At 42.4% G+C, this 25,465-nt stretch overlaps 1 protein-coding gene across 1 annotated transcript in view; it reads left to right on the plus strand.

Annotated features, from left to right (window-relative positions):
* The first annotated feature begins 20,192 nt into the window (after positions 1-20,192).
* LOC101165888 (somatostatin receptor type 5) overlaps positions 20,193-25,465 on the plus strand; it is a 40,452-nt gene continuing 35,179 nt past the window's right edge. Inside the window, exon 1 of the mRNA XM_004071155.4 lies at positions 20,193-20,502. The gene's annotated coding sequence lies outside the window, so the exon portion shown is untranslated. The remainder of the gene's footprint in view (positions 20,503-25,465) is intronic.

The raw sequence follows: 25,465 nt of genomic DNA on the forward strand, positions 1-25,465 counted from the left end.
GAGTGTTGTGGTGAACCTTTGTTGTATGTATTTTCTGATTAAATAACAATCAAACAATGTGATTTCCTGGATTCTATCTTTTCACATTCTGTCTCTCACAGTTGAAGTGTTTCCATGATGAACTTTCCAGACCAAACTCAGCTTCTTAAGTCAGAATAGGTCTTAATTCAGGGCTTGCAGCCCCAACCGCTGATGTTTCACACTAAAGCAGCGGAGCAGAAATATCGTTCTTGATATAAGTAATTATTGGGATGCCATACATTCCAATTTATGCCATTTAGGATCCCTCCGCTTTCACAAACAAGCTCTCAAAGTGTTTTGATTTGTTATTAGGCTTCAGATGCAGCAGGCGTCCTCCAATTTATGAGAAAACCTGATGTACTTTTTTCCATGCAGCCCCTCACCCAGGATCCTGTTGTCTCATTCAGCTCCCATAGTAACCCCATATCTGCAATGCTAATGTTGCCTTAAAAGATTGGAGAGGTTAGGGTAAAAAAAAAAAAAAGGCTGATCCACCGTCTGCAGGGAGCTGTGGGCTTTGTGCAGATGGAGCAGAGCTTTAAAGAGTGTCTGGTCTTGCATTCATTTACAGACTCTCACAGTCACAACAAAATACATGAGTACAGCTTCATGCTGGGAGGAAGCAGAATCTATTTAAGCGACAAACCTGTGTTTTCTTAGATGCTTTCTAAAAAAGAACAAGTAAAAAAACGTAAAGGTATTACCAAGGAAAGAATCCTTTTTTTGTGGTATTGATCTGTTTGGAGGTTGCCGTTGTTCTGGAAACCAAACCTCAAATCTCTGTATGATTGTAGCAGAATCAAAAATGAAGCAGACTTGGACTCTGAAGGGTGAGCTGTCACAGTGGTAAAGAGCAGAAACATGTCGATTTTCCTGAAATTTGTAAACATCCAATAGGGGGCAGCAGTGCACCAAATCTGCACATTTACACATTTTACACAAGAAAAGAAGAAGGGAACCGCTTAGATTTGCCAAACTCCTTGATCTGTCTGAAGGTTGGAAGCAGGAACCTGCCTGCTGTGAGGCAACAGCACAAACCATCCCAACACTATTTAAAAATAAATGAGAAAAAGTTCATTTTACGAACACAACACTTTTTTTATCTGCAGAAAAATGTCACTTCTTTGAAAAATATGAACAGAATTTGTCATTGAGCGATGAAGGTTGTGTTGCAGAACAGCATCCTTTTGTGTCGTTTGTGAACACATTCATCTCCAAATCAGTGCCGTGACTCACTGGAGAACTTTCATCTCCTCAGGAGTGACGAAGAGGCCCACAACTCAACCTTTCTCTCCAACGGGATTCGAACGGCTGCTTCACTCTTTCCTCTTTAAAAATTACTTTTTATGTCCAGCCTTGATTTGGTGTTCAGACGCTTTTCGTTCATCGCTGTGTGAATTGACGGATTTGTTTTATCTTATTTAGATTAAAACGATGAATTTGGTCATTATATATTAAGTCGTTTTCCTTTTTTAAACCAGCAGTGAGACTTTCAACAGCTTTTTCTTTAGACTGATGCAAAAACATTCAACTCCACAGGATAACCTTTGTAGCGAATCGTAATTAATTTCGTCTATCATCAACATTCTTGGAGATAATTAAAATCTTTAGAAAGAGTCACAGATCTACCATATTTTGTTTGCTGATTCAATGAAAACTATTTTAATCAAAAAGCAAATGCCAAAACCAAAACTGTCTCTGAAGTGTTTAGAACCGTATTTCTTCAAATTGTTTTCCAAAGCTCTATTTTACATGAAAGTCCCACTCAGATCATCTTTTGATCTATTTTCACGTGCACGTGATTATATAGAGCAGGAGCTCAAGCACCCCTATGGGGCCGCCCAAGAGAGGGTCCAACCTTTACAGTGCCTATAGCATGCATTTCTTAAAGCTTTTACAGTAAACTATATCCATATTTATAATAATATATTACCTTTGCAACACAAAATAACTATTTGTTAATGAGTTATTTTTGCCGCTCATTTTCCTACACGGACGTAAGACGACTCGATCTCTGAGGCCCCGCCTTTCCCTCATTGTGGGCGCCGCCCATTTCATGACGTCAACCTAGAGCCGGCCTCAGCGGCGTGTCTGTGTTTCTCCCACGAAAGCAAACAACATCTGAACTTTTGCAAAGATGGATGGGAAGGTTGTGCGTATGGCAGTAAAGCCATCTCCACTGGGAAAGTGGGTGTGTGTGTTAGCCTGGGGGGCGGTGCCACCAGCACAGACTCTTCTTAGAAGGGGCTGTTCCTCCCTTTGTGACATCACAATGTGAGAACCCAGTCGTTTTCGTGGGTTGGGAGGGGCTGGTGCTCAGAGAATAGGTTTTTAGAGGAATGCTCAGAAATGCGTGAATGGATCAAAATACCACATTTTGCGGTTTCATTATTGTAGATAATTGATCAGTTCACATGTAATCTTTGATCAAATGAGTGGAGACTACTGTATTGTATAGAAAAATGTGCACCATCCCTGTTGAAATACCAACCTAGTCTCGTTTCAAACCATGTAATACCGCTGTTTGTCCAGTGCGAAAAACATAGCAATTTAACAAAAATGGGTTTTACATTGTAGGGTGGCTACGTTTCACTTTCTCATTCATTTTCTACATGCTTGCTTATGATCTTTTTCAAACGGCCTTTTTTTCAGCTGCTCCTGATTCCCCCTGATTTAAATAAAGAAATACTCAGAAATGGGATTTTAGGTTTACTTATCTCTCTAAATGTCCTCCTTCATGAGGAGGATTTGAAATGTGTTGATTTTTGTTTTCCTCAAACGGAGGAAGACATCATGTGTTTTGTGGTTGTTTCGTTCATTATTTTGACACGCTCTAACTGAACTCTCCGGCATTCACACGTTCACATCAAAGCCTCTCAGGCATCATTAGATGAAAGTGTTGAATTTGGCTTAAGGAGCCTTGAGAGCGATGGTCCTCTGAGAACTGCGTCCACCTGCCGTCTGATTACAGCCGTGTCAGGAAGCCGCCGCCATCAAAAGAAGGCCACGCCTGTGGAGATGCTGCGAAAGGATGAACTCGAGAGGCAGCAGGTTAGCAGATAGGTTTGGAATGACAAGCATTCCTCAAAATCACCTGCTCTGTGATTCCGTTGCTGCCTCTTTGAACATAACAGCCCCCTTTCTGCAGGGCTTCTCCCCTCTATTATCTCTCTGCTGGTCATTTTAGTTCAATTCAGCTTTCACCTCACACAAAAAACTGACGCTGGAACACAAACAACACAGAAAAATGTCCGTCACAGCTCCTCAGCATCCTCCCTCCTGTTTCCTGCTGCCTCACTTCACTCTTTGTCTGCACCTGTTCAGTCCAGATTTTGCTCCTCGAGGCGTCGCTCGCTCTCCGCAGGACCGTCGTCCAGCTCCAGACCCCCCCTTTAATGTTCTCCGATCTGTTCAAACGTCCTCGTCTCGTGGGCCGGACTTTTCCAATGACCTGTTGGTGTCTTTTGGGGTTTTGGATCAATGCTTTGTTTGTTTGGATGGAGAGAATCACAGAAAAGGCGATTTTTAATCTACTTCGAAATGTGTCATTTTTTTGTGTCTTAACTGTCAGCTTGATAGGCGAAAATCCAAACAACTGTGGTTAAAGATTTCAGCTCCAGGACGTTTTTATCTGCGGTCCTTTGTGTCCTCCTCACATCCTGTCTGCATGCAGCTCCCACTTGATATTGACTTTTTACAAAGTTTACAGTTTACAAACAATTTTAAAGTTGTAAATTTTCGAGAAAAAAAAGTACGATTTAAAATCGTAGATTTACGAATTTAATTTTTAAATTAATGTAATTTTCTTTTTTGGGTGGCCCTGAAAGCTGTCATAGATTTTTATCTAGAATATGTTTGGAAATCATGTAGAAACAAACAACAGATGGAGTTTTTAAGGAAACAGTTTTGCGTTTTAGTAACTTTTTTAATGTGTTTACAGCTCAGATTGATTGTAAAGCTTTGTAAACCAAAGTGATGAAAGACGTCATCCCAGTGGAGTGTCGGTAAATGCCAACATTTAGATTCATTTAAACCATCTGACAAACAAGAAGTGAATTTAACAGCGGAGCCTTTTTTCGGTTGGGAAAATGCTGTTTAATGAAGCACCGACTCCATTTTTTCCCCCCTCTTTTGCGGCATATTTTTCTGTTTTAAAGCGCCTAGGGGAGGAAATGCCGCTCTCATGAAAATACATGAGGCTCAAGCAGTTAAGTTGACTTCACATTGATTGGGACGAAGCCTTCGGAACAAGCTGGCCTGCCTCCTCCGAGGCCAAGCGGCGCAAACTCCACGTTTGCGTTTCTAATCAAGTCATGACAACTGGGGCAAGAAAGAGAAAACCGATCCTGACACCTCCTTTATGACTCCAGACTGTTGGGGTCGAGAGTCTGCCATCGTCTCGGCACAAAGGAAGGGCCTAATTTAGCTCAAGATGGACGTAATTAATGCAGAAACCAGGCTGTGGACTCGAGCTGGGATGGAGGGAAGCTACGCGGCTTTTAAAGACCCCATGAATATTTCACTTATTTAATAACTTCAGCAAAACACCAGAACTCGGTCACTTTTGAACATCTATTAGGAGAAATCAGTGGAGGCATGGAGAATTTATTCAGAAAGCAAATGAAAAGTACGCCTAAGATCCAATTAGCACACGCTGAGTTCCTGCCTCTTCTTGATCTCGCTCTCTGTGAAACTTCATCTTGACATCTTTGGGCCCGGCGAGGCGACGGCGAGCAGGGCTTCTTTCATCAGAGAAATTAACTGGAAGGCACAAATTAAATGGAAATAAGCGGCAGAAGTGTGCAGCCTGACAGGGGAGCGTTTATCTGATGGCAGGAGCAGCCGCTTCCTGTCAGGGCGGATAAAAGATGGCGAGGAGAGGCTTCAATTATTTACTGGGAGAGGTGAATGATGAGCGCCTGAATCACAAAGGAGACGCACGAAAAGACGCTCCTTGAACATTTGACCAAAATGTGGGGAAACATGTTTTATCAGGCCACGTTTATCCTGGTAATCATGTTTCATTCAGGCGTCTGAAGGATTTATTGATCCAAACTCCAAATGTGCTGTTTTTCTAGCAAACATGATGCAGAAAAAACTGAGCTTTTTTACTGAAAGAGGAGACACAGAGCAATCGTGTTTTTCTGAGAGCCTGACACCACCTTTTTCCACATAATTAGGCCTGAGCTTCACCCTCAATGTGTTTTGGACTTTCTGTCTTCATCCCACCGCGTAAAGCCCACAGCTACCTCAAAGAATCGACAGAAAAGTCACATTTTTTTAATTAAAGATGTTTTTTTAAACCCTTTGATGAAATCTCCTAAAATCTTTTTTTAAATGAGATATAAATTGTATAAATCTGTTTTTGAAGCTGAAGATGTCCGCGTGAAGGTTCTCCTAAAAGGACGGGCTCCCGTTTTGGGAAACGTTGAGACCAAAGTGTCTTTGTTTGGTGGCGTTCGCACCACTCATGGCTCAGCCTCCGTAACACATGTCTGCATCGTGAACTGAGTCATCGTGGAAAGAGCCCAGAGGTCCTGCTGCTCTGCAGAAGCTCAGTTTCAGCAGGCGAATTCCTGACTTAAACCCACCAAAGGAACGTTTCTTAGCGGCGGCAGAGAGCGAGCGCCTGAGAGCCGCTGGCTGTTATCACTAATAGATACTAATGTGGCCTTCTATGACAAAAGTTCTGCACAAAAGAAATGGAAATGTGAAAGGGTGCAGTTTGAAATGAAGGGAGTGTTTGCAGTTCAAAGCTCTGCTGCAGAGAGGGCAGGCAGGAGATTGCATTTGGCTCAGTGGTGAAAGCTTTCTTCTAGATGTTGTTATCCTCTGAGCTGAGGGGGAATCCATTAAATGAGCAAATGGAAGACGGCAGACAAACAAAACTGGGCCACACTCGTCCCTTGTTTCCTTTTTTCCTCCTCCGGCACAATAGAACATAGGATTTAATTATGCTTTTCTAAATTTGCGTCGCTTAGATTTGATTCTGCTTTTGTTCTTTCCTTCCTGCTTGAATAATTCTCTCATTTATCCAGAGAGAAGACGGGTCTTTGTTTGGAAATGGGGCGCTGGGTTCTGAATCTGCTCCAGCAGGACGGGTCAGAGACGCTGCAGAAACCCAACAGGTTTCATGGCTTTACTCTTAATTATTTATTGCAGTTTGTGCTGCTTTTGTTGCTGTTTGCAACAACAAATGAGCAGCATTCAGAAGGTTTAAAAAAGACTGGACTTCAGTGAGAAAACCCCTTTTCCCTGCCGGTTCTCTGCAGCATCAGATCGTCGCTCTGCGGAACAGTTTGGTAAATGGTAAATGGCGTATACTTATATAGCGCCTTTCTTCCTACAAGGACAAAACGCTTTACAGTCACAGACCCATTCACCCAGTCACACACACATTCACACACACAGTCACACACTGGTGGTCGCTCCTCCGTTTCCCTCCTCGCCGTAGAAAACAGGTCTGTTTTTGAGTTTTCCAGTGCAGCAAAAGTCTCTTTGGCGCCTTTGCTTCAGAGATTCAAACTAAAATTTGTGCATTTCTTCACTTTTGACTGTTTTTATTGACATTGTTGTGTCTTCCGAAACTTGAAATCGATTATTTTCCATTCCATGTTCCGGCTGAATACCACATTAGTAACTAGAAAAACAGAAACTTGGAACAGATGTACTGCTGGCATGCCATTCATTTTTTATTCCATTACAATTAATTAATAAATCTAAGTGATTTATTTTGAATAATTGCAGTGAAAAGCCTTGTTTTGAGCTATTTCTATTTAAATTTGTGACATTGTGGCAGAACAAAAAAGTGGCTTTATTGCAGTGTTTTTCCCCGTTTATTAACATTTCAAAATTCTCAGATTCACATATTCACAGATTTCTTTCAGTCACATGACTCCTCCGGTTCAAGACAAAAATTCAGATTACTCGTTGATTTTCAGTTCAACGCAGCAAATGACCGCTCCAATACATATCTCAATGGTTTACAAAGCATAAGAAAAAAAATAAGACATTAGAAACATTAGGTTCAGAGTTTTGTAAGTTAACACATGAAAAACAGTAGAAACACTTTTCGTAGCAAAAATATTGAGCTTGAATTTCTCATTAACGCCATAACACATACATTACTTTCTCTCTGAAATGACGCTTTGCATCACTTAATCCGACCTTTAGCGTGTTTACCACTTTTCCTCCACCGCGGCAGAGTGAGGTCGGTGCATGCTCAGCAGCCGTTACCACGGCAACGTGTCGCGCCGCATATCAAATAGACTGCTTCTTGAGGCTTCAGACTGCTTCTTGTGAAAAACTGTTAAAACTGTAAAATATACCAGGGTAAGTAATTTAATTTTATACACTGACCAAAAATATGAATTTGTGGCCAGTTTAAGGCACACCTGTGCAATAATCATGCTGTCTAATCAGCATCTTGAAATGGCACACCTGTGAGGTGGGATGGATTGTCTTGGCAAAGGAGAAGTGCTCACTATCACAGATTTAGACAGATTTGTCAACAATATTTCAGAGAACTGGTTATTTTGTGTATGTGGAAAATGTTTCACATCTTTGAGTTCATACCATAAAAAATGGGAGCAATAACAAAAGTGTTGCGTTTATAATTTTGGTCAGTGTATGTATTTCTTTCTGAAGTGTCCATGGTGTAAGTGGGATAATGTCCATTAGTTTCTGATAATTGGCACCTCGCCGGGCATTATCCCTAAAGAGAAGAGCCAGTTTTTGTCTTACATGTAAACACATGTAATCATAAATCCAAATTGTAGATGTCCTTACTTTTAAATCAGCTTAAAGACCCACCCCAATGAAAAGGGAGTTTTTGGTGTTGTTAACATGTTCTTGTGGCATTTCTCCTGCTAGCTCCGCCCACAACTCAGAGTTGAATTGGTGATGAACTCCTTCCTGACTGTTTGCATAAACTATGTCCCAGAGAATGACACAGGTTTTTTGATTTTGACTAGAATTGGCACAGTCAGGACTAAAAACCACTGGGAATGCTTTGAAAATAGACGAACATATAGTTGGAGTGGGACTTTAGGTTCTTTCTAAGATTAAGAAAAAACCTGAAGCGCAAAAAACAGGTGTGAAAATTGAAGACTTTTGTTCTAGTTTTTGAGCTTTAGTTCTTCGGTTCTGCTTAGTTTGTTTGTTTCTTGTAGTTTGGCTTCCTGTTCCTCGTCTGCTAAGTCATGTTTAGTTACAGTTCTGTGGTTTTGCGTCTGTAGCGTCTCTTCAGGTCGATGGATTTCATTCATTAAGCTGGTGTTTCCATCTCTGTGGTTTGAGTTTCATCCTTGTTGGATTCTTGTCGAGTCATGGTTCCCTTTATTTGTGAGGTCAATGAGGTTCCCATCAGCTGGTCCGTGGCGTTCTGCGTTCTCCTCGCCATCTTCTCATGTCATTTCCTTTTACTTCAGTCATTAAACTTCTTAATCTTTGGTTTTATTGTAAAATGTTTGTTTTTATCCACTGAGCAGATATACAGTTTGGACGTTGTTGTCATCTTGACAAAAAAAATATATCATCAGACTTTTTAAAAATGAACATATTTCACAGCAAAATTGTCGCTTCAAAAGGCCACGCCCCCTTTCCCAATACATTTCATGACAAATCTAAACAAAAAAAACTCCCAAAGCAGTTTAAAGGAGTATAAACTGAAGGGAACTGAATTGCTTGTGTAAACACGCCCCCTTGTGGTCGTGTCATGAACAGGCCTGGTTTCAATGGGCTTAATTTATCTCTTTCACTCTTTAATTGAATCCAAACTTCACACAAGAGGTTTCAAAAGAGCTTTACTCTCATCGTAAAAATGTTAACATAAAGGCGATTCCAAATGAATCAATTCCATCAGGATTAGGACTCTAATTTTCAGAAATGGCAAGGCCGATGCTATCTGGGAATGCCTCCTCTGATGCCGACATTTATCCTTTCAGCGAATGTTTTTGACATTTTCGCTGAAGTGACAGCAGGTCACAGGGGTCAGGATCTCGGCTGGCCTCAACCGTAATCCGCCTTCATCCTTTTTCCAATTTTTAAATGGCGCTCTTTAAGGCAGATAGTAAAAGCCTCAACCCTGGAAAACACGCATTTTCCTGGCTGGGCTGTCGCCGAGGTGCGTCGTGATCGAGCACACACTTTGGCTGATTGCTCGGGGAAGCTGGACCCCCCCCCCCCTGTCCAGACACCGTTTAGAGCCCAGATGTCAGACTGAGGCTGGAAAAGGAGAACAACCTGAAAGCAGTTTCGATGAAAATCATGTTCTTGTGGCATTTATCTGATGATAAAAGACATTCAGACGCTTAAAATTACATTTCTGGGTATTTCTTTATTCAAATAGTTGTGAATCAGGAGCAGATGAAAAAATGCTCACGGTCTCAAAGACCCCTGCCACCACGCAGTGGGGAGGCATTGACAGAATCTTCAAGACTTCACGGCGCCGCCCATTTTAAAAAAAAAATCATTGGCGTGTTCGTGAAAGCAGGCGGCCGTCAGTCAGGTGGGGATGACGCCATTCTAAAACCGGGTGGCCACAGGGCGGTGGCGCCAGATCGTCGCCCGGCAGCAGCTTTGATTGGACCATGTGTCAATGTCTCCCGACGGCGGGCGTCCATATCAAGCGCCACTGGCCGCCAGCTACCCGGTAGCTTGGGGGCCTCCTGAGAAACCCAACGGGGACAAAGCCCCAGCGCCCAACTAAACAAAGGTACAAGTGGTCCAACCATCACTGGAGGAAGAGCCTTAATGCAGCATCAATGCCGTCTACACATTTGGACCTACAGTGGGTGGGACGGTGGCACGGGGGCAGGGGGCGACTTTGGGGACCTTGGAGACCCTCCCATAAGTCAATTATCACTCTGCTGCCTTCCTGCCACCCGCCTGTCACTGAACTGCGACCGCCGGACCTCCAAATGTGCTCTGGCGGTCACCGACCGATGGCAAAAAATTGTCCAGTCGCAGTTTCTAAAACAACCACTAGAGATGTGCGTAAAAATACGACTGTTGCCCCCCGAATTCAAATGCCGTTGCCTTTCGGTCGCCTTGCGGTGGCATTTTGGGATGAGTGACCGTAGTCTGGGAAAGTAAGTATTTGTTATGTGGAAATCCGATGGTTTCCGACACCAAACTGTATGCTGTTTTCTCGCCATTTTTGTGAGCTTTTTGGGAGCTGTAAGCGGGTGGGGGAGCAAATAAACAGATGGGTGACGGGATGTGGGGGCAGGTTTTCTCAGCAGAACCTCTGTCCCATAGAAAACAGCACAGCTTTTTACATTTTGGCAAAAAAAAGGTGTACTCATAATGAAAAGATCGCTGAGAACACTTTTACAATAGATCCAAAGACTTTAACATTTCATGTAGTTCAAATATGAAAATTTAACATTTTATGAATTGTAAAATGCTTTTTGTTTTGGTCTTCTCCAGCAGCTTTGTCATCAACATGAAGAGGCTTTGCCCTTTCTGTCTTCCTTTGCTCACCAATTTGCAAAAATACCAAAATAAAGCTGAGTTTTGTGCAGCCTTGAAGGCCAAACATCACTCACCCACACCTTGTTTTCCACGTCTGACTCACAGTCTTTCCACAACTAAGTGGTGGATCATCAAAACGTCTGCCTCCCCCACCCGTGTGCAGGATCCCGGTTTGCCTCCCCAGCTTCTGTGTCCGACACTAAACGGATGCTAAACCCGCTGTAGACTCCACTCACAGTTAAACTGCTCTTCATGGAGGAGCAGAGGTGCTTTCAGCAGCAGGGATGCGGGAAATGGGGGTGACCTTTCCGGCGCCGTGGGAGTCGGCTCCCAGAGGCGCTGTAACCTAAGTGTATGACCAAAAAAAAAAAAAAAACCACACTCACAGCACTCTGAATTATGAAAAACTTCTTTTTTATTCAGCTGACTGTAACATGAATAAATAAACGAATGACCTTCAGCTCACAATAAGGTTCTCTGAATGACAACTCCACTAAAAATGTACACTCTGTGTGTTTTTCAACATAAAACGCTCGCAGCTGCTTTGTTTGAGACATTCAGAGATGTTTCATTGCAGGACTCTGCCTTTTTTGTGTAAAGTTTAAGATTAAGTAAAGAACAGCAAAGAGGAGTGAGGTGGATGGCCCATGACCCTCCCTGATCCCTCTGGGGGAACAACCTTCCTGCAGCCGTCCCTCATCCCAAACGACACACCCACAGGTGGGCTCTCACGTCCTGCGACGACATGGATTGTCAAATGAGGTTATGTTGAATGCCATTAGATTTTTTAGTAACACTCTCAGGCTTTTTGCTTCATTTTTAACTTTTCTCTGCCTTTTCAGGGTTTTCCAGTGGGTACGTTTTCTCTCTTTCCTTCCGCTTTAGACCCCCCCCCCCCACCCCCGGTGCTTTTGGTGTTTTTGACATGTTTTTGAGTCATTTTTGTGATGATGGAGGACATTTTTAAAGAAAACGTATTTATCTATTCAAAGGAATCTAGAGCAGACAGGGAAATGTCGTTTGAATATAAAATATGCTGGGCGGGGCCTCAAGCTTCCTGCTCCGCTCCATTCTTTTGGATCCACTCGTAGAAAAACAGATCCATGAACGTCTTTGTTTTCCTCCTCATTTTTATTCTGCTTCTTCTGTTAGGTTGGGGTTGTGAGGGGCTGTAAGCTAGCGGGAGAGCGTGCAAACAGATGGATGATGGGAGATTTGGTCAGTCTTACTCTGCGCCAACAGGACCGCCCACATCTCAGAGGTGACTTTCTAATGAACTCCTGCCGCTCTGCAGAAACCATGTCCTAGAAAACGATGCTGTTTTTTTTTTCTTTTGGAAAGAACGCTTTGAAAATAGATGAAAAGATGATCGGAGTGGGACTTTTTAACTTCTATCTGCAGACTGATGAACATGAAGTGGTGATGATGAGGAGAAGATAGGCTGAAGAACGTCTCCAGAACACTAAACACTGACAGCTTCACACAGCAAATGGCTGTGGAATCAGTGGATGTTGACGCCTGTCAAGCGGACGTTGAGTCAACATTATTCCTCATTTTCTTGTCTTTTTGTTGACAGTTCTGAAAGGTTTTGGTCCAACGACACGCTTGCTTGCTGTTGACCTTTGTTCTCAATGATGCTTTTCTGTTGCAGATTAAAAAAATGTTCATTGTTTTGTACACAGCAGAGTTTATGACATCGTACACTCTTTTTTTTAATCACCTGTGGCGTGAACGGCAAAGAAATGCAATTTTAGACGTAAATTTCTAAAAATAAAATAAAAATGAAAAAAGAGGTTTGTAATCTTTATGGGAATAATATCGTAAATAAAGTTTAATATTAATAATAAATTGTACAAATATACGATCCTGTAGGGAGAGATTTTCACCCAAAACCTGAAACAAGAACAGCTGCTCATCAAAGTGCTTTGGGTGAATTTGTACCTTTACAGGAACATTTCTTTTTATTTTGGTTTAGATTGAAAAATATTGTTGGCTTGTTTTCCGTTTTGAGGCCGGGTTCAGCCTGGATCCGGCTGCCAGGTCAGGATCTGATGTCAAATCTCCTGATGGTCCAAATCTGCTGCTGGAGACTTGAGAGACTTGACAACAGAAAAACCTCATCTTTACGTGACAAATGATCATTTTTGTTTGTTTTTTTACAGCACAACCGAAGCAAAAATGTTCCTGGTTTGAATCCTGGTTGTTTCTGAGTTTTCTTCCTGGCTCTCATTGTCCAGAAAGCCGTTTCATGGTTTTTTGTGGTTGGAAGTGAGTGTCAGACTGTCTTTGGGATGCAGTGATGAGCTGAAGACCTTTTCACCAATCCCACCCCCCATGATTTTACTCAGGATGGGGCAGGTATGTATAATGAATGAATGAAGGAATGGATTCTGTGTGCTGCATGTGTCAGGAGCTGAATGGAGAAGTTCTGCAGAAAAGGATAATGATGATTTGTCTTTTGTGCCCCGTTCTCCTGCAGGTTTCTCCCCCGTTTTCAGGCCCTCATTGTGGAACATGAATCATGAGATGAATCCTCGTCTTTCTGGCCACAGACGTGCAACCAGATGGGCTCAAAAGACCCAGCAGCTGTGCCGGTGATGTTCCAGAGATGAGGTTTCTGCGGCTGCAGGAACCTGCAACAGAAGACAATGCATCTGTTTTACTCATCATTCTGTCCTGCAGCAGCAAGGACCAGCAGTCCACTGAAACAAAACCATTGAGAAAAAATGGATGAGGCTAAAATCAAAGTTTCAGTGACCTTTGACCTTGGGAAGAGATTGCCATCTTGAAATAAAAAAAAGAAAACATTTAAACTCCTCCCATTGGGATTTGGATCTATCCCCTCCGGACTGTTTGACCCTCATTGGGAAGCTACTTGGTGGAAAAAATGCTGACTAGACATTGTAGATTTTGAACGGCGTTGGAGTGGCGAGCTCACATAAGTGGAGTTCCCCTGTTGCTCGCACATTTTTCCACTTGAATATTGTAAAAATGTAATCCATAAATCTCTGGCTCACGCTGAATGAAACAATATGACAGATTATGTGGCTATAGTAAAAATATGGGCGTAGTTAACGAAAAAACGTGTTGCTAACAAAATCCTAAAATTTACTTTTGCAGATTCTTCTAAAAATTATATAGACCTGTTTGTTACCTCCATGCGACCAATAAATAGAATGGTTGCTATGGAGATAAAACCAACAGAAAGGCAGCCATTTTGAAAAAAGTGTTTTTTTCTTTTTAATGTGAATTTGTCACATGCAGCTCTGACCAGTGAGGGTGGCTCATTCCTCTTAGGAAGTTATGGAGGGGGCATGAAGTGGACGTTTAAATTTAAAAATCAACTCCAAAGTTTTTTTCAAACAGCTTTGAAAAAGACGTTAATCTAAGCTTTTTGCTGCATTTGAACCTTTTTACCACTGAAGATTTTTGTTTAATAAAATCTCAAAATGTGCCTAAAATATCTTGTAAATTAAACTATTAAGATTTTTCATGTTTTAAATTCAAAACTACTGCAGATGGAACTGTTTCAACTGTGAACCCGAAGCAAGCTTTGTACTTTAAATACAAAGCAGTTAGGGATGTTGGTTTGCAACATTAATGCACTTTGGACACACATCTCTGCTTAAGTTGATTCAAATTAGAAGTATTGTATCTATGTCTCAGGCGGTAGAAATATTTCTAAATCCTGCCTCCCTGAATCTGCCAGTGCCAAACATTAAAAATGACAAAATAATTTATGCACTTTGCTGTCTGTTATCTTTCTCCTGTTGGCAACAATAAATGTTTGGAAAAACACGGAGTTCTTTTCCATTTGGCAGCAGCGGACTGTCTGGGCGCTCAGCAGACTTTAAGTTTCCTGAAGGGCTTCAAATGAGGAGCTCAGATGAGTTTTTACGGCCAACGCAGCAGTTAAAGAGCAGAATTTATCCAAACGCCTTCGGGCGAGAAGCCCCGAGAGCTCATTTTGACAACGATTCGATTCATATCACAATTTGTGGTTGACAACACAATTCATGGTCAAAATCAGAACACAGATCACAGAAAAAAATGTACCCATTCCCACTTGTCCTGGAAGCAGTGGCCCTTACTGGCAACCCTCTTTTTTCATCAACATTTTACATTTTAGAAATGAGCTGGAAAGCCTCACAGACGAGTTTACAAAGGCTATAAATGTTATTGTGCCAACTACAATCAGGAAAACGAACATGTGGTTTATTAAGAAAATGCTGGTGGCTGCATGTTAACAATTTTATGAAAGGAGCCGGTGGCCGTCACCACGTTGGAACCAGAAATCGTCAGTGAGCAGTGATTGGTCCGTGCCAGTCTGAGTCTTCGTTTCCATGGTAACCGCTTTTGCCAGTTAGGAGCGAGCTTGTTGGCAGACCTCAACCCCGTTCCACAGAAAGCGGGCTCTGAAGAATCTGTTGACGTTCAAACGCTAGACCTACTTTTATTGAGAGATCTGATTGGCCATAACTTATTCAAATTGCACGACAGCATAAATATCATGAAAAAAATAGAATTCAAAATAAAAACAAAAAGGTATCAGAGAAAGAATGTTTATTCTGACCAATAGAATGATTGAATAATAGCTGTTTATTTCTCAATAGATGTCTTTGGGAGTTTGGCTTCTTCTTGTTTGGAACGCAAGGGGGGAGGAGTCACTCAGTCCAGGGCTCATCCAAATGTAGTAAAAGTATTCTATTATATTATAGTGTATTATTTGATAGTACCTCACTTGTAGTGAGATGGGTTTTTCATTTGACTCCCAGTTTTCTGGTGACAGATGCTCCACAGTTCAGCTGATAAAACCTTCAAAAACACATCGATTTGTTGTTTCTGTCAGAAGCTGCAGCTCGCCGGATTCAAGAGGAGCGCCGTGTCGGAGAGATCTGATTGCAGATGAGATTCTCTGACACTTTGATGAGCATCTGAACCTTTTAAACGGCAGACTCCAGAAACATGCACTCAAGCTTCAGGCCGTTTACCGGGACGCAGGCGGGAACTCCTGCTTCGGCAGGCTTTTAAGGATTCCTACTTTAGGTTGTTTAAATTCCCAATAACCAAGAACGTGAGGGCATGAGGGAGCGACAGCTGAGGAGTCAGAGGTGCTCGTGCTGGGCTGCAGGCTCTTTCATTTGCACACACTGACAGGTGCAGCTAATGAAGGGAAATGCAGCCAGCTCCTGCTGTCTCTGTCTTCATACCTGTGTTTGCTTGAAGGACTCCACGCTGAGTGAAATGAACTGGAAGAAGCAGCATGAGCTGAAATCTTAAAGAGCCACAGAAGGAAGATTTTCTGTTTTTCCGGCGGCAGCAGAAAAGGACAGACTAAAGATCCAGTACAGAGATCCGGTTCCTCGTGTTCTATTTGCTACATGCAGCCTGGATTTTGCCTTAATGCAAAAGAAAACGACTCTTCATGAAATTAGCTCTCATTAAATGGAAACCTGCCTTTTTCTGTGCATAAAACCCCTGGATTATTAAGAACTATGAAAACCAGAAGGCAGGTATTGACATCGCTTAACGAAACTTTTTGATTTGAAAGATTTCATAGCATAGATTGATTGTGGTCAGTCCTGGCTTTCATGTTGGCGTGTGATGTGCAGGCGTCCATATCTGCAGGATTTCTTTCTTGGAAAAAGCTCCCGTCGTTCTCAGAGCAGCCTCTTACTGCTGCTGCTTGAGTGGAGGAAACACAAACAAGCAATCAAGACGGCACATTTACTTCCTTGATTACTGGAAAATGTATTTGGAGAGCCATCAGACCAGAGGTTTTTCTTTTTTTTTATGTTCCCTGGCAGGAGAGGCACTCCTGAACTCACTCTTAGTAACCTCTGAGGCTAAATTGTGCTGAAAGGAGGATGAATGCTTGTTTTCAACAAGTGTAGAGCATTTTATTTTACAGAAATGCAAACTATTTAATGTGTCTTTTTAAAAAAAAATCCAATACACTTTGTTGGCCGTGCTGCAAATCTGTCCTCCTCAACACATACTAAAGTAAATTTGAAGCATCAAGCTTCAAACAGACAGTTTTTTTAGACCCCAGACACTTTTGTTTCTTAGTGTCAAGCATGGAGGTGGTAGAATGATCATTGGGCTTCAAGTAGAAACTTTGTTTGTTTCATCAGCTCTGGTTTTATTTTTAATTTCTCAAATTTAAACAAAGCCACATCACACCTGAGCCGGGTGTGTCGTGTCCCTGTGGGGTGGGTTCTGGTCCTTGTCCATGAGTGCTGGGCCTCACCAAATTTCCAACTGTTTTGCCGAGCCTGGTTGGGCCATGTTTACAACACCCCTCGTGGGCCCCCCTTTTCCCCGGGATGCCCCCCTCTGGTTCTGGCGGCCGCAGCTGCTGCTGCGGTGGTCTTGGTGTGGGGGTGGATGGGCACTCTCCCTCCTTCTTTTCACATTCCACCATCCATTTTGGAAGAACATAAACACTCAATTGAGCACAGGTGTTAGCTCACCTTTGCACTAATAGTTTGCGTGATTGAATGAAATATTTCCCACTAGTTGGTTTAAAGGCATAAGTATGCGTGTGTGAACACTATCTGTTTGTGTACATGTTGACATGTGGACATTTTTGCAGCTAGCAGGTGTGTTTATAACATTTGAGTGTGTGTGTGGACAGGCCCCGCCCTTTGAGACTTGTATTACATCTGAACCTTACCGTAATGATAAACATCCAGTAGCTTGTTGCTTTATGCTGCTTCATGGTTTTACCCCCCCCCCCCCTCCTATTATCACCCTCCTATCCCCCCCCCCTCTCTCTCACATCTCTCTCTCTTCTTCCCTCCTTTCCTTTTCCGTCCGGTCCAACACAAAAGATTTTCAAAAATGATTGAAATGAATTAAGTTTGGCCTCAATTACAAAAGGGGTTTATTCAGATATACCTCTGGTCTGTCTGAAGATTTATAACCCCTGTTGTTAAAGTAAAATATGTCCAACACAAGAGGCCCTCAGTTCTCATCTGTCTGCCCAGCCGTTGGCTCCGATGGATCCTCGTAAGCACCTTCTCCATCCATCAGGTCGGTGTCATCCTGCATCCGTGTCATTCCCGTGATGCAGTCATGGAGGAGTCGGGTAACAGACCTTATTCTTTGGGCTTGTAATGGTGTCATCCATTTCTGTTCTCATCCTAAAGCGTCCATCATTCTGCAGCTGCGGAAACTCCTCAGACCTCTTCAGTTCCAACTGAAGCCTTTTTTTTCAGTCAGCCTGTCTGTATGAAAGTGGTTTTCTGCTTTTGGTCCAAACCCCTCCAGTTTGCTTCACTAGAAATGTTAAGCTACGCTCATACCGAACATGTGACACACTGGTCTCTTCAACTAGCGCTTAGCCCATGGTGTTCACACTGTACAAGCAGGGAGGGGCTTCTTCTTTTTCATTTCCTGATGTTTACTAGCACACATCAACCACCTGCAGTTGGAAGAGGCCTGGTGCAAAATTTTGAAGCGGTGCAAATCTCGCCCCCGGCTTTTCCTCATAAGCTATTTTCACACCCGCAATGGCAATGGACGTTCAAGCCACCACTTTTTAATGTAAATTCTATGGTAGCCTGCCATGCTTGTCGGATTTCAAAACTCCCAAGTTCAGGCATTGCTGTGCAAGTTTTTCCAACCCTTTCAGGCTCCACGTACAAAATGCACGACTATTGAACTTGCATTGAAAGTTAAACCAGGTTTAACATTGACCAATCAGGGACTCTGATTTGGTAGTGACGCATGGGTAGCTTACTTTTTTGATTCACGGAAGTGCCAATCATTGAAAAGCTGATCAGGGAGGACAAATTAATAGCTGCAGTTTGTGAGACAGAGTCTTTCATTGAAATACAACTATGAAAGAAAAAGTTTGGAACAAGATTTGAGCCGCTATGATAATTCGCGCCACGCCTCTTCTAACTGTACTGTAGCGACATGCACTAGTGACGGGTAGCGACGGTCCAGTGTGAACATCGTACACTGAAAGCGCATTCAAAAATGCTTGTTTAGAACATTCTTGAATGGGCTAAATGCTGAATACCCAGTGTGTGCATATCGACACAGCTCTATTTGAACATGTGAAAGACATGGTGTCATAGAATTCCAGCCAGGAACAAACCACAGATATTAATTTCTCCTTCATGATCAATTTTCAAACGGTTGGTATTTCTGTGAATGAAAAGGGACGCCATCCAAACGTCACTACCAAATGTGAGTCCCTGATTGGTCAAAGTTCAACCTGGTTTAACTTTCACCGTGAATTCAATGGGCACGTTTTGTAAGGAAAGACAAAGAATGGTCTTAGAAACTTGCGTAGCTACGCGTAAACAGGATGCTAGGCTCCCACCGTCCACGTGCGGTGCATAAAAGAAGATGCCACACGTGGTTTCATGAGCATTCTGCTGGTGTGGTTTACACAGTAGACAAGCAGAGAGCAGCAGGGAGGGGCTTCTTCTTCTTTTGATTTTTTTTATTGTTTACCCGCGCTCGTCCGTCACTTACAGTCGGTAGAGGCTTGGTGCACAAAGTCCAAGCAGTGCAAATCTCATAAATCTTGCTCTAGGTTTTTTCTCTCACAGCTCTGTTAGCATATATGACTTGGTGTCATAAAATTCCGGCCGGACAGAAAAAGGCAAATATTAGTTTGTACTTTGCCATCATGTTTACAACGGTCGGTACTTCCATGATCGGAAATAGACGCGACCCACACGTCTCTATCAAATCTTAATCCCTAATTGGTCATAGTCCAGCAATAGATTCAAGAAGTCCAACCGGTTGAATGCCTGCTTTGTCCATAGAACCTGCGACCAGATCAAAAAATATATAAAGTCACAAGAATACGGAAGCACAAAATTCAGGTTGACATGGATTTACATATTCTTTTCACTTAAGGTGCGTTCTGACCGGCTGCGTCGACTCGCGTTCAAGTGGCCACCTTAATTAAAAAGTTTATGCAAACGCCCGCAGACCAGAGTATCAAGCTTCCACGTTTGGAAGGCGCGTGATCACATGTTGCTACGCAAGGTTTTAAGTCCGTCTCTATGTACAAATCGGGCGTTGAAAATTCAACCCGTGAAAAATGATCACACTGAATCACGGCAACACAGCGCTGTGACCAATCGGGGACTCGGATTCAATAGTGAAGTGTATGTATTGTAGCCTTCAAAACACGCAAGTACTGACCTTTGTAAACCTGATCACGAAGAAGAAATTTGTGCGCATACAGATTAATATTACGCCAAGATGAACATTTCTAGGACCATAGCTGTGAAAACAAAAAGCCTAAAGCTAGATTTGTGGGATTTGCACCGCTTTGACTTTTCACATCAAGTTTCATCAGTAGGCCTGAGACGAGTGCTAGTAAAGAAAAAAGAAGAAGACAGAGTTTAGTTTAGAATGTGGAAAAGCCCAAAACACCTATTTAGGCGCGTTTACATTGACTTTTCATTAAAGGTGCTGCTTGAGTTGCTGAGGGCGGAGTTAGTGTTGCTTTAAAAAACAGATTTTTCTGTTTGTTTGTATTTTTCAGAGTTGGATTTTACCACATCTTTCAGTGGCAGCCAAACAAAACACCATCTGGGAGGTGAGAAAATTCATGTTTTATTTCAAGTCTTTCCATCAGATGAGGGATCCAAGCATGGTGCTCTGCTCCCTGCATGGAGGGAAGGTCTATATTTATGTTCTGAGCTTTTAGGAGTTCCAACAGTAAAATTCCTCTCAATCTGCGGCTTTGGGCGCACAGGAGCCTCGGTGCTTCTATGGGAATGTAAAGCTGTGAGTCACTGATCTGTGCGCCGGGACGCTTCCCTCACGCACCAAAGCCTTCCCCTCACACCTCCTACAGCAGAGCTGTTACCTAGATACAAGCCGGATTCTGCTGTGATGCTGCGACGCTGAGAGCATCACTCACTCCGGCGGCAGACGGAGGGAGAGGCCGGGGGCGCAGGATGCGGAGAGCGGACGGAGCAGCTGCGTCTGCGGAGCCGCTTCACCCTTAAACCCTTCGGAACCACGCAGGTGAGGAGGAGGACTGTCCCTCTGGAAGCTGCGTTTGAATCTCCTGGTTTAGCTTCTTTTTTTACGCAGAATGAAGGAAAAGTTGCGGGGATGTTGAGGTTCCCATCCACGCAGGTTTGGAAACTTCTGAAGGCGCAGACTCGCAAGAAAAGTGTCGCAAATGAGCTAAATTTAGAAAATGGATCAAATGATTATTGTTTTTTTTAGAGTAAACTCTGTGAGAAGAATTAATTTAATTTAATATAAACTATTCTACAATCCTGCAATGGAGAGATAGAAATATGGACAACAGGTTTCCTGACGCGCAGCCAGACACTGAAAACAAACATTTTTCCTAAACATTTTCGTAAGTTTATTCGTTTCTATCATCCTTTTTTCTGCTGCTATTTTTCTTTTTGACAATTTCCTTGAAAAAAATATTTTAAATTGCGCGTTTTTTAGTCCTGTTTCTGCTCTGGGTTCCCAAAAGCTGGCTGATTGAAGTTGTCTCAGAAAATGACATTGCGCAGAAAAGAATATGGATATTCTAACATCAGAATTCATATTTTTTTTAATGCTGGAGCCCTAAATGTGTCAAGAGTTTTAGAAAGATGATCAACAGAATATCTAGAGCCTTTGAGCAGGAAAGCAAACGAAATGGTTTAAGTTTCTGAACACATGAGAAAATCTGTCTTCCATCATGTGCACGTGCATGTATTTCATTTAAATTCTTGTCGTTTGACAGGCTTAGCTTTGTGAAATGTTCTTAGAGAGAGATTGTCATTTTTGAAAAGCAGCCTGAAAAATGTGCACAGAAATAATCATGGGTTTGTCTTTGATATCTGTCCAGGTTTTACGTCCACCTGTTGGTTCTTATTGGTTCCAGCAGAACCTCTGAAATAGAAGCTGATTTCTAAACTGAAGGTGTTGCACATTTTTTTGAAGCATTCTGCCAGTTTACTGTTTGGAAGGATTTGCTGCTCTATATGGAAATTTACTTTAAAGCCTCGAGTTTGTCGTTATTTTCCTTTTTTTGAAGAGGGAGGAGCTAAAACTCTGCTGATTAATGTTTGTTGTCTTTTTTGCTCCTGTCGCCCCCTGCTGGCCACCAAAAATGATATTATTCTAGTTTTTATTTTCTTTCACAATTTAAAGTGTACGGAGCCCGTGTCCTGACATTAAGATATAAAAATATATCTTGTTCCCACAGATTAATATCTTGTTCCCACAGGTTATTATGTCGTTCGCACGAAATACTATTCTGTTCCCACAAGATACTATTCCGTTCCCACAAGATACTATTCCGTTCCCACAAGATACTATTGCGTTCCCTCAAAATACTCTGTGCTCTTTGATGTTTGCCGGCATTTGGGCAACTGGCTGGTCTGTTGTCAGACAGCTGATATTGTAGTTTAGGGTCGAATAGGAATAATAATATTCAGGACTTGTATTTTATTAACTTTAGCAGTCAGTTGCTTTACATTCGAAGGCTATTAGGCTACATGCTAACTGACTAGCCGATCATTGATCCTGTTATTAATTTACGTCATAGATTTACAGCAGATACCTTCACATTTCTGTCTGTGTGTGTCTTATTACATTGCATTGAAGACACGGAGGATGTTTAGAGAACAGATTTATTTATTTTAAAAAGCACAGAAGCATCCATCATATTCACGTTCACATCATCTTGTACGCCCTCTGGTCATCTTGCTGCAAAAGCCGCTCCCTGCCGCTACTTCCGTGTCTCTGTGAGCATTCAATAGGGGTAAAAATAAAAGCAAGAATGGTCGATCTGTTATTGTCTCGATGAAAATCTGAAAAATATCATATTAAGCTGGCTGCTTCGCCTAAGCACTTACCTTTAGCTTGTAGCATAACAACAATAGCAGTACGTCACGTTTCCCAGCATACTTTGCTGCCAATCATTGGCCAATCACCGTGTCCCTGTGACCAAGGTCTAACAACAAGACCAATGATTGGCAGCAAAGCATTCTGGGAAACGTGACGTAGTGCAATTGTTGTTATGCTACGAGCTAAAGGTAAGTGCTTTAGGCGAAGCAGCCAGCTTAATATGATATTTTTTAGATTTTCATCAAGAAAATTACAGATCGTCCATTCTTGCTTTTATTTTTACCCCTATTGAATGCTGACAGAGACACGGAAGTAGCGGCAGGAAACGGCTTTTGCAGCAAGATGACTGAGGGCGTACCAGATCATATCACCATGTGAATGAACGTGAATACGATGGATGCTTTTGTGCTTTTTGAAATAAATAAATCTGTTCTCTAAACATCCTCAGTGTCTTAAATGCAATGTAATGAGACACACACAGACAGAAATGTGAAGGTATCTGCTGTAAATCTATGACGTAAATTAATAACAGGATCAATGATCGGCTAGTCAGTTAGCATGTAGCCTAATAGCCTTCGAATGTAAAGCGACTGACTGCTAAAGTTAATAAAAGACAAGTCCTGAATATTATTATTCCTATTCGACCCTAAACTACAATATCAGCTGTCTGTCAACCGACCAGCCAGTTGCCCAAATGCCGGCATACATGATCAGAGAGCTCTGCGGCGGCGCTAGTAGTAGCCTAGCAGGAGCTATCGTATGACAAAGCAGCCTAGTTATCATAAATCTTTTGATATTTTTCTTATATTCATTGAGACGGTAATAAAGTGATCATTTTTGTTTTTCATGTTCCTTTTTGAACGAATATGGGTCACAGAGACACGGAAGTTACCGCTGAAAGCGGCTTAGTTTTGCCGGCGTACAGAGAGCATATCCGCGTGTATGACTTATGACGTGAATAATTACTGCATTCGAACGGATTAATTATTGCGTTCGAACGACATAATTATTGCGTTCGCACGAGTTAATCATTTCGAGGGAACGGAATAGTATTTTGAGGGAACGCAATAGTATCTTGTGGGAACGGAATAGTATTTCGTGCGAACGACATAATAACCTGTGGGAACAACATATTAATCTGTGGGAACAAGATATATTTTATATCTTAATGTCAGGACACGGGCTCAGTAAAAGTGGCAGTATAAGTGAGAGTAATTTACAAACTGTCCTCCTCGTGTAGTTAATTATATGTGGTCGGCGTTCCTCAGGGATCTTGACTGGAGTCTCTTTAGATCTCCATTTAAAGACTCCCTTTTAAGAATAGTTTACTGTGACTGTTTTACTGATAACATGCTGTTTTAATCCATGAAGCCTGACAAATTATTTGCCTCCTGATGTTGAGCTTGTTAAACTTGTGGTAGATTCCGGCACAATCAGATGCTCACGTGGCTTTGTTTCAGCCCTTTTGGGTCCGAAGGTTCCTCTGGATGTCTGTGGACCATGTCCACTTGTGGTTCAACATCTGAACAGGATGTTTTTAGTGAAGGGTTTTTGCATGGAAAGTGTTTTTAATCCTCCCTTGTGCCAGTCTAAGGGGTCCAGATGACCCGATCCTTACATTGTCGTGTTCTCCTTACCATGACAAAGGTGGATAAAGGTGGAAAGATTTCATGTAATCCATGGACACCAGTGAAGATCACAAATCAGTAAAGATAAAAGGTACAGCGCACTGTCTAGTGGGTCTAGATGACCCAACTCCCAATGGTAAAGTGCCTAGGATAGCATGAGGGTTGAATGCGATCTGTTTCTGTAGATGAGCCTGGGTTCAAACATGGCAGACAGCGGTGATGGAGAGACTCTGTGACCTCTACCGGTACATGAAAAAGGTTCCAGCCTTCTTCATCACAGCTGGATCTGAAGAGGGATATGGGTCCACTGATGAACTTGGTACATTAGTCAGAGTGAAGTTAAAGGTGAAAAAGCCACAGCTTCCTTCTTTGCATGTGACTCTGTTCTTAATTCTGAATAGTTCAACAGAATCGCTGAAGTTCACTCCTTGTTTTAAAGGGATCATGTGTAAACTGAGATACTAAAAAACAGGAGTAAACAACATTGAAAACAAGGAAATTGGGGGAAAAAGCTCCAATTTGTAAAAAAGAAGCACAAAAAAGTGACTTGTAGTTCCTAAAACAGCTGTTGATGCAGATTTTTTTTTTCAGTTTGCTGTGTGTGAACACAAACCAAATCGATCGGGGTGGGCCTTTTCTCTGCCTTCCTGATCAAGAGTCCTCAGGACTGTCCTCACTGCTCTCTGCAGAGATCTCTTCCTCTGAGTTTGGACGTCTCCCTCTGAGTAGCCGCCGTTACACGTGCAAAATATGTCTGATCGGATCAAAGGTCGTATTAGACTTTAACTGTTTGCACGGGCCCAGCAAAAGCTCTATCTGATTATAACAAACGTTTACATACGCCTCACTTTCGGTCGGAACAAATCGTCCGTAAATGCGCAGAACTCTCAAAAATACCAGAAACGGCCGTAGAAGTAGAAATATTGAGTTCCGTTGTAAACACACAAGCTGCAGCATAGAGTGAGAAGATCTTCTAAATGTGATTTTATTATTGTTATGATTATTATTAAGTGCATGCTCGCTATCCGTCCTTTTTTTCTTAGTTGAACGGAGCCAGAAGAAGGTTTAGGATTTGGCTAACACGTGCTAACAACAACATTTAGCAGTGGATGCAGTTACAATCCATGCAGTCAATGCCACAACCTGCATATGTGGGAATAACATCAGCCTTTATTTTGTCTGGACACGATAGGAAACATGAATTCACGTGAGGGTTTTCAGGGTTTTCTGCATTTCTGCTTTGAAAAGCCACTTCCGTCAGCTCACAAACCGTCCCAGAGCCGCTCCTCCGCTCGGAGACGCGGTTCTCCTGAGTCCTGCAGCTTGCTCTCGCAGAGCGGCCGGACGGACTGCGGTCTGAAGCCTCCTCTGGAGTGCACACCGTAACAAAGCACTCTCCTATGCCCGTAAACCAGAGCTACAAGTCCGGCTGCTCTGCTCAGAAACATGCTTCGCTCGGGTGGAACAGGAGAGCGGTTCTGTTTGCGCCCCAAAGCGTTCTT

This window comes from Oryzias latipes, chromosome 8, assembly GCF_002234675.1.
Source record: "Oryzias latipes chromosome 8, ASM223467v1".
In the NCBI taxonomy this organism is placed as follows: Eukaryota; Metazoa; Chordata; class Actinopteri; order Beloniformes; family Adrianichthyidae; genus Oryzias; species Oryzias latipes.